Below are 15,053 nucleotides of genomic sequence, written 5' to 3' on the forward strand. Positions count from 1 at the left end.
ATATTCTTTCTCCATAACGATAATTTTTAATTTCTGGTATTACTGTATATAATACACTGGATTATACTTTTTCTGAATTCATCCATATAAATCATACAGCTCTCTATCTTAATTTTAAACATAGAGAACAAAAGTTGAAAATTATTGTATTCACTGGGAATAACTTTGAGAATACCATTTAAAAAGCAATATCAAATTTGAAATGGTAAAAATAGTATGATTAACTAAAATAGTTTTTAATTCTGAAGAAGAAGAAGAAAAAAAAGAAACTTGATTCCGAGAGGGGTGGAGCTAAACAACATTGGACTTAAAATTTGTTCAACAAACATTTTGTCCAAAATTATCTCCATACACTAAAAAACACATGCTTCCAATTTTCATTGAAAATGTGATATTTGTAGTAAATATGTAAAAAAGTTTTAGAAGGGGTTAAATGCACAGTCTTTTTTTTCCAGAATTTTTTAATGTAACACAAAAATTTACAGGATTTGACTTTCTGACAGTCAAAAAGTACCAATTGACACATTTCTAGTTAATTTTTGAACTGAAAATTGAAGATTTATCTGTCCTTTTGTACAAGTTTAAACATTTTTGCGAGCTTTACACCCCTCCCCCTCTCTGACTGCTCAATGTTTCAAACAAAGTTGCTTCAAAATATACATATTTGTTCAAATAAAGGGAAGGTAAAAATATTCTTATTCCATACAGATTATTCACGCGAATTAAGTTGGAAATTATGCTGTTTTTTTCGGGTAACAGAAAACACATCGCCAGCAATTCTTCCTTGATTGAGATAAGAGGAATGGGATTTGAAAGTAACGTGTTTAACTCTTTTAGCCTATATACTTCAGAAAACGTAGTACTCAAATTAAAATGACATAGCAGAGATAAAATTTTAAATGCAATAGAACTTCGATTATCCAGACACTTTCCATCGGAACCTCTTTAAACCGATGCCAGGTTCCTCATATTAAATTATTTTGGTAAACAAGCATATCACTTTAAAGCCACTGGAAAAGGTTTGTTTCTGCTGAATGCTCCAAATTATATCTTGCGCACTGGTGTTATTTTTTTAACTCTCATCAATAAATTGTTGAAGTACTCTAAGCATAGGTTGTTAAAAAGCTATTCAAGTTAAACTCTGATCAGTAAAGTTTGGAGCACTCTAATAAGGAGGAGCACCTCCTTAGGGAGCACTCTAAATAATTCTAATTTTAAAAAGACTATTCAAGTTGAAAATGAAAGCATTGTTTTATTTAAAAAATATCTTTGTAATCACTTTTTTTTAAAGTAAAGAACAAAAAAAAAAGTTGCTGACGTTTTTAATAATGGAATAAAAATTTAAGTTTACAATATTGTGTCTTCCTAAAGTTATATTGCGTTTTGTGACTTATGTGACGCTAATTAAGCAAGTTTTATGTTTTTATGTAATAGTAAAAATATAATTAAAATGATCACATTTAATAGTTTGTACAAATGTTGACATATTCAAAATTCCAGACAAAAGTTTCTGCAGTCTGCTGACAGCCATTTTTAAGTCTCTTTTATCAGGTATTTTCGATTAAACGCTGGTGATTCGATCCCGGTCACTTTGGAAAATCGAGGTGCTACTGTATAAGGATAAAAATCCGTTGAAATCGTAGAATAGGCGTCAAGAGTTTTGAAAACCCCATGCTCCCAAAACGTAAGAACTGGTTGATGTGTATTCAAAATTGACTTGTGTTTAGATTCCATATTTCTGCATGAAAAGTAGAGAGAAAAAAAAAAAAAAAGAAAAAAGACTAAAATTTTACCTCAAGAGGGAGCCCCGATTTAAATAGATATCGAACATTATTTCATAACATGCATAAATTAGGTTTTGCTATACGCACGCATACTATTTTGAAAAGAGCTTTTCCAAGAATGACATACAAATGACAAACCACCTAGAACCCTCTCGTTGTAGGAAACAGGACAGCAAAATATAAAGTTGATAATTGCTGTCTGAAAAATAACTGTAGATTAGACACACATCGATGATGACTATGAAGCGCCCTGAGTTATCATGAAGTATGGTAGGAAGCAAACGGGCGTACGAAGAATAAACAGCTGGAAAAGTTGTTCACCTCTTGTGAAACTGATCCATTAAAATTCCGTTATACACACTCACACACACTTACATACATGCACACAAAAAAGCAATTTTCCCAAGCAACATTTTAACCTGCGCCGTCTCGTTGGTGCATTTGTACTTTAAGACCTGCTTACAAGTATGATTCACAATTTTCACTAATAAATGCTAAAATCACGACAGGGGTGCCCGTGAAAGGGGAGGGGGACATGGCGCAGACTGAGCCTTTGCATTTTTCGTTAAAGGTGCTTATAGGTTTTCCCCCATTTTTTCAGGGAGGGGGGGGGGGGGTCTTTGTTCTTGATAGGGTGCCCTATAGTATTTGACGGGCGTTCGCCATTACTCTTGGTGAGGGTGGCAGTTCCATATAATGTCTTACGGGTCGCTCTAACTGGTTTACCCTTAGAAGCACGGTGGTGTAATTTGAAACCCAAATTTGTTTTTTGTTTTTTTTCAGCCAATTGTTGAAGATATTGTTGACGGGAAAACAAAATAGTGATTCAAACGAAGTCACCGTGCTTCAAAGAATTAATAGAGAGATTCTGTGCAGGGGAAAAAATATTTGAAACTTAAAAAGGACTTTTTGGGCAATACAGATTAAAAGATTCAAGGCAATTTTGAAAAATCCAGTTGAAAGATAGGTTGCTGATAAAGTTTTTACACGTGAGGCTTAAAATTTTTTCATATCATTTAACCCTTTTTTCGATACCCGATTATCCAGTTTTAGGTATCCCCCCCTCACTCATAAAGCGATGATTTCATGACACACAATATTTATATTGTTTAACAGCAACAATGATAACAGCAACAAAGATCTAGCGGAAAAATATTCTCAACAGTAAAATAACAATGCCAGCGCAGAGAACAACACGGATCCAGCTGCCTACTCCCGACGCCCGATTGCTGGTTCTCTGGAGAACAGTTTTTGAGCACTTTTAGTTCAATATGTAAATTCCACTCCAAGTGATAGAAAATGAAGTTTTCGTCCTTTCCCGAAAACTGGATTCATCGTGCCCTGTCTCTTCATTTTCGTATGGTAATGGTCAGATGTTGACGCCTTCGGAAGGCTTGAGCTCCAGGAACTGGTAAGGTACGTGGATGGTGTGGTTTTTATGTTCCACCACAAGATGGCCTCTTCTGGCGGAAGCTCGAACCACCATAACTGTCTCTCCTTTGAGCAAAGTTACCTCGCCGCTGTTGTCTTCTGGAAGAAAAAGAGAATAGATGTTATTAACTGCAGAAAAGTCAGGCTGAGGTTGAGCTATAGTGCCTAGCTGAGCTCAACAAATCAGGGGAAAATATGGGTCTAACCAGAGCTGTTACATAAAAAGGTCGAAACATCGCTTAAGTTTAGCCATTTTGGATCGGATTTTTCATTGTTAGGGGCCAGGGTTACCACAGCAATGTTACGGGTTTTGCTAAATTCGCCAAAAATAATATCTTATTTAATAAACAATTCATATGCCGCTAATTATTGCTCAGTGATAAATCACCAAACAAGATATTGCTACAAAAGTCAAGCACTCAAACATGCGCTCCGATCCAAAATGGCTGATCTCAACCTGATGCGCTGACTCTTATATATAGAGGGCTTAGGTCTAAAAAGAAACAACTTTTCTTTTTGCACAAAGAACATTTCCACCAATGAAAATCATAAACATTACAGTTATTACAGGGTATTCCTACTAGATCATATGGCGGACTCTCCCATCTAGTTTCGTGAAACTAAGAAATACACATAGAGAAAAAGAGTTTTTATCTCACTGTTTTCACCTTGATCTCCATTGCTGTGGTTATACGCTACTCCCCCCCTCCCCCGTATGATGACCATCATGCTAAGAATTCTGCAACAAGCTCATTTTCACAATAAGGATAAAATTACTTCGATTGAAAGACAACATTTTTGCTTTTCTTCTCAATTCCAACATTGTTTGCGTTTTCTGCCTTCTTTTTTGTAGTCGCATCAGACTGAGGGAGTGACACGCGAAGGTCACTTTTACTATAAATGAAGGTTAGCTTTACTATAAGGATTGAAGGTGCGCCGGATTGATAGACCTCAACGGGCAGCGCTAACTATATTTAAGTCATTAACAAAGGGTTAAACAGTCGGAAAAATACTTCGGATTTAAAACACATTTGCATATTGCCGCAGGGAAACATTTGTCCTCAATATCTAACAGCGTTAATCTAGGGGTCAAAACCAGCAATTTAAAACATTTCACATCAAAATTGGTTGTCGATTTATCGAAATAATTTTGTTATAGAAAGCTACTGCATTGACATCTACAGCAAAAATGTATATTGTACCTTCTCTTTGAAGTCCCAATATATTGAAGGTGTATGTAAAATCAGAAGGTAAGGATCGAAAGGGCAAGGGTGCCAGATTCCCGGAACTCAATGGTCAGCTAAAAGTGCAATTCTGCCGTTGAATAAAGGGAAAAAGTCGAAAAAAATTCTTTGAGTTGAAAACATTCGCATACGACACATGGCACAATGAAACATTTGCCGCGAAAAGAATTTAATCTGTAATCGAAAAGAGCAATATTATTTATCATTTTTTGGAAAGTGGTCGAAAAGCTGTTTACTTTTTTTCTGGCTCAATCTAACTTTCACATCCAAGTCTAGCGATAGTTTGAACACTGCAAGAGGTTAGTGTGTCATTCTAGATTAGGAATGTACGTATAATTTTGAATTATTTTATTTATACTTTAATTTCAAGTGAAATAGTTTTTTTTTAAACTAAATAAAAACATTTGTTGATGAAATAGCAAAATCATAGGATTTAGGTAAGTGTGTTTACTATAACGCAATACTAGGGGCGTTGCATCGCATTGGTTGCTGTTGCATCAGATTTCTATCTTAAACCAAATTTGGTCGAAATCTGACATTAATTGTTGCTGTCAAGGCGCTGGTATTCTGAACACAGTCTTGGCGTTGTTGGCTTTTTAAGACATTCTTCAGAAGGGTGTAGAGAATCTACTTCAGAAAAAAGTTCTGCCAGTAAAAATATAGCTTAACAATTTGATTACATTCTAATATTGAAAGCACAATAATTCATCAATTGAAGGTTCAAAAGATCAAACACTATCATTAGTTGTTTGCCAAGTTAAGCAAACTTAAAGGAAAAAATGGCTACGGTGCGACGGAAGGCCCTTTAAAAAATATTAGATTGATGATAGATGAGGAGTAAGACAAAGTCAACGAAACGAGATGTCAGGCTATTAATTATACGTCTCGGATTAAAAAATGATGGATCAGATTGCAAGCGAAACAAAAATTTCGTTTTTGTCTCTTGCTGTAGCATGGGCGTAGTTGTCCCCTTACCTGGATAGTTCATCTTCATGACACGTGCTTGCGGGTATCCCATTTTGGTGTTGCCGGTCACAGTGTAGGATCTGCTGGGGGGAACGGGCGGGGGTCTCTCCAGGTCGAGGCCGAAGAGCGAACACGTCTGCTGAATCGTTTTCTGGTCGCATCGCTCCAGATCACCAGGTGGGGGAGTGCCCGAAATCGGCTGTGGTCGCGGCCTGAACAGGAAAAAAAGGAAAGTATTTTACCATCACGGGGAAGAAGATCTAATATAGCTGAGCTTGGTTCATGGTTTAAAGACATTGGAAGAAAATTTAATTGCAGAGCCTGGTTCTTGGAATTAAGGCATGAAAAGAAAATTAAACTTCAGGGCCAGACTCTTGGAATAAATTCATTGGAAGAAGATTTAACAGCAGGACCTGGCTCTTGGAACAAAGTCATTGGAAAAAGATCTCATTGAGTCTGACTCTTGGAATAAAGATATTAGAAGAATATTTATTTGCAGAACCTGGCACTTGGAATAAAGGCATTGGAAGAAGATTAAACTGCGCCTGGTTCTTGGAATAAAGGCATTGGAAGAAAATTTAATTTTTCCAATGCTTTTGTTTCAAGAGCCAGATTGAAGATTTAACTGCAAAGCCTGACACTTGGAATAAAAGGCATTGGAAGAAAATTTAACAGTAGAGCCTAGTTCTTGGAATGAAGGCATGTTTCAGACACAAAAAATTGGTGTATTGTTATTGATTTTGATATTCAGTACTACATATCTGTACATAAATAAATACAGAACATATGAGATTATCACGCGTTTCTCATTCTTAAGGTGATTTCAGAACCCAATTTCCACTTTAGAAGTCCCTGAGCAAAGAAAACATATGTCATGGTTGTGAATAATAATTTAGGAGTAAACATTTTGTTATTTAAATACGATTAACTCATTAAAATATTTATGCAATTGGGCAGGAATAACTTTTGCGAGGAGTGAAGTAGCTGTGTTCCGCAGAACTGTGAGGACATGCAGCAAAAACAGATCTACAGATTGTCAATAGGGATCTCAGCATTAACATGAAGTGCGCTATGCACATCTCCTTTTTGGCACCAATTTTAGACAAAAAATTTAGTGACGTTGTTGCTAAATGTTCGCCAAATTATGACATTCATCACTTTTGTTGTATACTGAAATTTTACCTCTTTCGCTCTAAAAGAAGGATAACTTTACAAACTTACCTGTGTATGCGTGTCCTGGCTTGCATATGCAAATTTCTCTTGAGAGTTGGCCATCGTTTCCTGCGAAAGTTCCAGCCTCTCCACACCGATTGAATAAGCACGGCTGCATTGTGGCGCCTCTCAACTCGTAGAAGTTCTAGTTGTTGGCGAGCACCCTCACTGGAATATTTAAAAAACGATTTAAAACCACGTTTCTCTATAAATTCATTTTATATTACTTTTTCTTGCAAATTTGAGAGTATATACAAGAATAATTTGCAAACTGCCGGAGAAATTTTTTTGCTGATGAAGGTTTTACGGCATTACAGTTACTATTACTCATGCTAGAACTTAAAAAAAAAAGTTCTAGCTATTCTGAGGTGACTACTCCAACAATGAACAATTAAGTTACTTTTATTACACTAACTTAATTCCAACGTTCACACGTCCCACGTAAGTGAAATTTCTTAAAAATAATTCTAGTAGTTAACCTGCTCATTGAAAATAACGAAACTATTAATGCAGTAACATAAATGAATAAAAAACGTATCTTTAGCATCTCCCCCCCCCCCCCCCCCAAACACAAGGGTTTGCATTAATATTTTAAAATTGTTTATAAGATTTCCTTATCGTCCTCTAATATTTATTTCTTACACCACGTTTTACTTTTCAGTCACATAAATAATGAACACACCACTTGAATTCCTTTACTTCTGCTAACTAATCTACATTTTTTATAACTAAAAAGAAATAGGTGCATTACGCGAGTCAGAAGTTATACTACTTAAATACATGATGCTTCAGCAATTTTTTTTTTTTTTTTTTTGAGAAACATAAATCCTTAGATACTTTTATTCACCCATCAAGATAAAGTTCTATAAATATAAGAAAATGGCATTTTCAAACTTAAAAGAAAATTAATATTTTGTAGAGCCTTCTTTGAGTATGTGGCAGATTCATAGGGGAGAGGTCGATTGGGGCGATTGTCCCCCCCCCCAAAAGGTTTGTAAATTCGAAAGTTTTCCGGGAAAATGTCACCAAATTCCCCCCCCCCCACACACATCACAAAAAATCGCCCAAAACTGTATTTTTACGACTTTGTCCAAAAATTTTCCAGGGGAGAGTCCCTCAACCCCTCTCTCCAGTGTCATCAAAGATCGTCAAAAATCTTGAATTTTTGTAGCTTCAATTTCGAAAAAATCGTCGGAAATGAAAACTTTTTCGAAAATGTCCGGACGAGTCCTTCCCCTAACATCAATAAAGACCCACCAACATTACGTTTTTGAAGCTTCAATATTGAAAAATTTAGGGATAGCTCCTGAATCCACATCTTCCCTTAACGATACCAAAGATGTACAACCATATCGCATTTCAGGGCTCCAATTTCCGATGGAAAGTTTCAAACCCCGTTTCTAAGTCATAAAAGATGGCTTACAGCTCCTTTTTCAGGACTACAATTTCGAAAACTTTCCGGAGAGGAGCCTCATGTCCTTCTTTCCTCATCTTTCAACATCATTCAAAGATCGTCTAAAACAACTACTAGAAACTTTCTAGAACTCCTACATAGAAAAGTTTCCGGGGAAAAGTCCTGAACCCCATGTCTTCTGCTACGTCATCAAAGATGGCTTACAATTGCGTTTTTAGGACTTCAATTTCGAATTTTTTTTTGCGGAGAAAAGTCCCCGAACTCCCTGGTTTTTAGCATCACTAAAGATATCAAAAAATGCACTTTTGAAGCTCTAATATGAAAAAACTATTGGGGGAAATCCCGAATCTCGCCTTTTCCCTTTTAGAAAAAAGATAGCAAACAATTGTGTTTTCAAAAATATGCCCATAAATTTCAAAACATTTCCGGAGAGGGACCTCCAAATCTCCCTTCAACTTATTAACCAACAAATAGTCTAAAAATGCGTTCGTGACAAATATTTTCGGGTCAGAGCCTGCAAACACAACACTCCTACTTATGCGCGAATATTAAGCAACTCTATCAACAAACAAATCCATAACTATCTTCAAATTTTATTTTAAAATGCAGTTTTAGTATTTAATTATGTTCGGTACCTTTCTCTTCATTATGTTGTTCGGTACCTTTCTCTTCATTATGTTGTTCGGTACCTTTCTTTCTGCCACCTTTCTTTTATAAGGAAAAGAGTTCAATTGGGGATCTGAATGGCTACTGAAAATACTTCACGAGTCCTCAAACGAATCAAAAGTTGAAGGGCTTAATTTAGATGATAGATCCAGAATATTAGTAGAATTTTTTTTGTTTTCAATTTTTTATTCTTGTGTGTGTGTGTGGTACTTGAAACACTTTCATTCAAACTCTTTGAACAATACACATTATTTGAAAAAAAAAAAAAAAACATGCTTCAGTTCTTTTTTTCATTAGTCCCCCCCCCCTATAATGTACAGGGTGGTTAAAATTAAACGCACAGTACTCAGAGGCTCATAGCTCCGGTTCTACTGAACGGATCGGAATGATATTTAAAATATACGTTATGTAGAACATGCGCTCAAGGTTTTTGTAAAAAAAAAGTTTAAATTTCTTGCCAATAGAGGGCGCTGTACTGCGAAAACCATATGCAAATGAATAGCGACTGTATTCTGTGTATAAAACAGAGATGCATGATTGAAAGGAATCATTCGTCCGCAGTTAACATCTCGCGAACTTTCCCAATTGCCTGGCCGGCAAGGTCACCAGATCTAAACCCTTGCGACTTCCGGCTGTGGGGTTTTTTTAAAGGTCGCGTCTATCAAGGAAGTGTAACTAATGAAGCAGATTTGAAAGCGTCTATCGTACATCACGTCTCACTAATTCATCCCGATATGTTGCTTGCGGTCGTTGAACACGCGATCGTACGCTTTCAGCATATTGTTGACCGGCAGGGTATGCACGTAGAGCATACGTGTATGTAACTCAATAAACCTTCTTTTATTCTTTGAATTTTTAGTGTTATCTTTCTTCGTACGTCATTACAGCGCCATTTACTGGCGAGAAATTTAAACTTTTTTTTGCAAAAACCTCGAGTGCATGTTCTACATAACGTATATTTTAAATTTCATTCGGATCCGTTCAGTAGACCCGAAGCTATGAGCCTCTGAGTACTGTGCGTTTAATTTTAACCACCCTGTATTACTCAATCGCCCCTCCCAACAGGATGGTCTGCATCCGCCACTGCTTTGAGTTTGATGTGAAAGTTAATACATTATGTGAAACGCGAGTCGATCGCCCAAATAAAATGCATATTACATATAGCCTTTAGTATTTAACCTTTAAATTACACAAAGGAAACGCCTATCCAGGATTGAGAGTTCACTTTAATTGATTTATAAATCGCATTTTGCACATTTTTAGCATTCAGACTATGAATACATCAAAATACTTGGTTAATTCTTGAATAAATTTTAAACGCTGTTTATCATACAATAGGAATGAAACGGTAAGTGTTTATTGATGTCTTACTTGTGGGGAACCTTTTTATAAAATTTGTTTCAGGCATTATTTCAATTGCAGATAAAAAGTCACGTTTTCAAGTTTTTGGGTCGTGGGTGGCCTAATGCATAGGACTTCGGACTCCGCACAGGAGAATAATGTCAATTTCCAACTGATTTCGCATATTACCAACCGAATTGACACCGTCCGTTAATTCCGTGGGCTTAGCAGTCTTGTGATCGATCACTTGCAATGATCATGGTGAAGGGTTCATGGAAACATTTCCTCCCCTTTAGAACTATGCTTAAACTGCAAAAGTTGAGAGAAATGGTGCTGCCATCTATCGATCGAGAACAAAATCGAGGGCGAGGGGCTTTAAAGGGGATCTTATTTTTATAAGATCGGTTCCCTTCTGTCGAAATTTCTATTCGCTACATGAAAGGCATGAGTCCCAGAATTGGAAACAGTTATAAAAACAATTCAAGTGTTCAATTACAAGGTTTATAAGTGCTGGATCATCGTTGCCTCCGAAAACTTTGTTTTGGCTGCTTTAAAATAGTTTACCTTGAAATGGTGTTTTCAGAGTAGAGAACTAATCAGTCTTTTGAACCCCTATTATGGACGCCTGTAAATAAAAGGAAAAAAAAGGGGGAGGGGGAATAGCAGTTTAATCTAAGTTGCAATAGATGTGACGCACCTGAGGAAGATATGTCTTTTTCCCATTGCCCAAGCAGTGGACGCATTGGACACTCGACAGTTCTCCGTGACAGCCATAAAACTCTCCAAAATGAGCTGAAATAAAACGGAAAAAATATGAAAGAAGATGCAACAACATTGCCAGCAAGATTCGTTAGCTGAAAGCACTTGATACTTTAAGCAGGAAAATGTCTCATGGAGGAGTAATAGAATATTCCAAACGGTTTTGGAAAATTCACAAAAGAGTACATTAGAGTGCAAAATTTATAGTGTAACTTTTAGCAACAACAAATTTTCGGCGTTGTTGATAATGGGTACCAAAAAAAAAAGAAAAGTTTTTGAGAATGGGGAACAGAGAAACTCCTTACTTCAAAAGAGGCAGCGATTTAAATTGAATTTAATTTACAAACAAGGACAATAATAAAGATTAAATTTTGAAATGTGGTTTAACAAATTATGATTTCAATAATCATTTTGAAATGCACAACTTTTAAAGTGAGGAACAATACTTTCAGTAATTTTCAAATGCTCTGAAGTGAACTCTTAAAGTGAAAAATTGATGCTATGTAACAAATAATTGAATAATTCTTTTTAAAATGCAGGACCTTAAAGAGTTACTTTCAAACTAAAGCAATAATTAAGTACTGTCCGCCCCTGGCAATTTGAGCTCCGCTGGCCGGCCGATTAAACGATTCCATTTGTTGAAACAGGGGTGAGGAAAAGCGGCTGAAGTTCAAAAGACTTAAAGGTAGTCCAACTCTGCGCCTAACAATTCCTCTTCTTACTGATTGGCTTCCCTTGGAAGAAATGGACTTGCTCTAGGCCATAGTTAAACTTCTCAGAGGCGGACAGTAATGTCACTCAAATAAAAGAAGAACAAATTGTAGCAAGTGAAAGGGGAAGTAACAAAATCTATGTTCTGAAAAAGGGGTTATACTATTTATTTCTAGAAGGGGCTAGTAATTAGGTTATTCTCAAAACGAGATCAATATTAATGAAGAAATCGAAACTTTATTTATGAAAGGGAGATTTACTGCTCAGCTCAATAGTAGGATTGTGTAGTGTAGTGGATTTTAAGGAATGGTAAAACTACTTCTGAAAAAGTACTCATCTTTTTGAGATTGTCTCTTACCTTGCAGTCTTCAATAGCTTTTTCATCCGTTCGTTTCAACTTCTTAAAGGAAGCTATGACACGATATCGAATATTGAAAGCTTTAAATCGCATTCGATGAGGAAAACCTGGGGGAAAATATTGAAAGAGTTGTATTTTAAATGATTTAGCTGTAAGCATTGCAAAAAAAAAAAAAAAAAAAAGTATTACCAACTAGTAGAATGACCTAAATTTGATCTAGAACAAGTTTAATTTTAGCTAGAAAAAGTACATGAACTAGTGCCTTTCAAAAATAGACTAAAGCAATATCATGGGAACTACATTAATTTGGGAAAAAATAAACAACCCTTAAAATACACCGCCAGCTCATTCAATTCCAGCCGAGGACTGCAGTTTCGTGCTTTTTGCACTAATCAGCCCGGCATAGGAAGTAACTGAGCTGGAGGTTGAAAAAATCTTAAGGAAGCCAAGAGTGCCAAACAAACTAGTAGCTAATACAGAATTAGCACTGAACAGACGAGTGACCGAAGCAATGGTTCGATTCAACTCGAAGATTGAAGGAAAAGCTGTTACATTTAGTAAGTTACCGCCCTATAGCCAGGACTAAGGCAGAAATACTTAAAAAATATTGTAAGTGTGTTAAGAACTTACCACCGGCCATTAAATTAACAGTTTCCAAGACTTGCAAAGCTCTGATTTGTTGCACGACGACACCTCTGTCAAAATGACTTGGTTGCTCACTATTATTTGCCTAGAATAAGAATTACTTGTAGTCAACACTATACGACTACATCGTTGAAAAGTCTTATAAGCATGCAAAATTATAGTCGAATTTGAAGATGACACACGTGTTGAGAAAATATAAATAACTCTTGTTTATAGGTTTAGAAAGCTGTGCTGTTTCTGAAAACCTTTAATACACCACATCGCTTGCTTTTTAGTCAAGCTTCAAACTTAGGAGGCACATTTTCGATCTTACACAACTGCAATTAAGAAATTGAGCTGCGTGTTTTTTAATTGCACATTTTTATTTTCAGCTGCCTATTTCAAAATAGTTCAGGTCTTAAGCACTTGTCTTCAAACAGAACAATCAAGACAATAATTAGGATATAAATTTAATGAATTTAGCGTGCACTATTTTCTTAAAACAAAATCTAATTAGCCCAAATGGTAATGAGCCAAAAATTTAGTTTTAAGTGAATAATCTAATTTTAAAACTTTAACTATTTCGCTTCCCAGTTCCGGGGTAAAAATATCAATAAAGGAAACCAATAATAATAGGCACATGCCTGTTGTTCAGTTCAGAGTCCCTTTTACTTTTCAGTACTTTACATAAAGGTGTTCAGTACTTTACATAAAGGTGTTCAGAAGTAAGCATAAGTCAGAAGTGTCATAAAAGCAAGAAAATTCTTTTTTTACCCCCTACACTTTGCATTTTTCGAGTGTCGTTATAGCAAGTTTTAATCATTGAATCGTAGCCGACACAGAGAGAAAATCTCTTATTCATTGCAAAACATACACATATTTTTCTTTTCAAATGCACGAGAGAGAGAGAGAGAGAGAGAGAGAAAGATACCTTTATACACCGTATGAAATGAGGCTTGGCGTGCACTAGAGTCCTGAGTAAATTATCCAACCTGCTATGGAAGTCCTGAGTTAGAGTAGATACAGGTTCATCACCATTTTGTCTGCAAAGGAAATGGACTTATTCGATAAAAAAGCATTTTGTAAGTACAGTAAAACTTGTAAAGTTGACCAACTGTCTGAGAGGATTGCTTTTGTCAAGTACATAGTTACACTCTACTCAGAAATAAACACAGACGTATCATTTCTGAGAATAGGGCTGTGTCAAAAATGAGAACATGGCGAATTGATTTGAGAGTACGAATGTCTGAAAAATAAGTAGTTGTACCATTCGTGAGTATGGTATTTTGCTCGTCTGTAATTCTTGCAAAGCTAAGTAGTCCATGATCTTATTCGCTCCCTTTGGGAGCTTAAACTTTTGGGATGGGCCGCAATCGAACTGAGGCCGATACACTTTATAAATACGCTCAGTTAATCTTTAAACTGGGAGCTAAAAATATTTTTCACAACAGTGAGAAGTAGAAGTCTGCAGTGAGAAGCAGTCAAAAATACGCATTCATCATTTTTGAGATGGTCTGCTTACTTGAATTTAAGTTTGACATTTACTTATTTCTAAGTTAAAACTGTTTGGAAAAAACGAGAAGATATATGTTTTCATTTCTAAGCAGATGAGTTTTAACACTGTGAAATGAAAATGCTTATAGATCTGAGCATGATCAGATATGGCCGTCAGCAAATGAATGCGATAAAGAGTAGTGATAAACTACTTTTGTTATACATGGTTACGGACACACTATATGTGAAATTAACAAGTTTTTTCAGAGAAAAACTTCAAACGTGTAAAACTATCACAGTCGAGATCGGATTACATAGTCACTGCGAATTCGCTATTGATTATCAATGCGTTAACATTGTATATTTCGGAATTTTTTAAACATTCTATTTCATATAATTTAAGAATTAGTGACATAAAAAAACTTACAAGTCTGTATGAGCAGTTGGTGATATCCGAAAAGAAACTCCTCGAGGTACCGTATCTATCGGAAGAGAAAAACAAAATTTATTATATTGTACAAGCATGAGGAGTATAATGTGGTCAAAAAAAAAAAAAAAAGAACGTTATTAGTTATTATTAATGTTAAAATTAATCTTTTTTTCACGGAATCGTTTTGTTCTTTTCTTAGACACAAATTAAAATTTTACAATATTTAGTTGATTCCATTGTTCCGTTAATTCTTGCTTTTCAGAATGCATATAGAGAGAAGTAGGTTAGCGGCTCAACACATAAAGTTGAATCAGAATAATAAAATGAGCTGATGGTGTGCATCACATGGCTTCCTTTTACTCCAATGTAATGCCATTTCCCCATCATTGGCAATTTTAATGTGATTCAATTGTTTACTCTCTAAAATCACCAACATTGACCAAATTAAAATCAAATTTAAAATTAAAAAAATCGCCAAATTCGTCGCCAAGTTGGCGAAAAAAACTTGGCGACCTAAAGACTGGCGATATATTACCAAGTATCCGACAAATTATAGCACCACTTGAGTTTACATCGAAATTAACAATGATTTCCCCTCAAAAAGGGGCAAAAGACCCCC

At 35.7% G+C, this 15,053-nt stretch overlaps 1 pseudogene; it reads right to left on the reverse strand.

The window, feature by feature from the left end:
* Window positions 1-3,153: 3,153 nt before the first annotated feature.
* Window positions 3,154-15,053, reverse strand: part of LOC129225597 (unconventional myosin-Vb-like) — a 147,405-nt pseudogene continuing 135,505 nt past the window's right edge.

This window comes from Uloborus diversus, chromosome 7, assembly GCF_026930045.1.
Source record: "Uloborus diversus isolate 005 chromosome 7, Udiv.v.3.1, whole genome shotgun sequence".
Lineage (NCBI taxonomy): Eukaryota > Metazoa > Arthropoda > Arachnida > Araneae > Uloboridae > Uloborus > Uloborus diversus.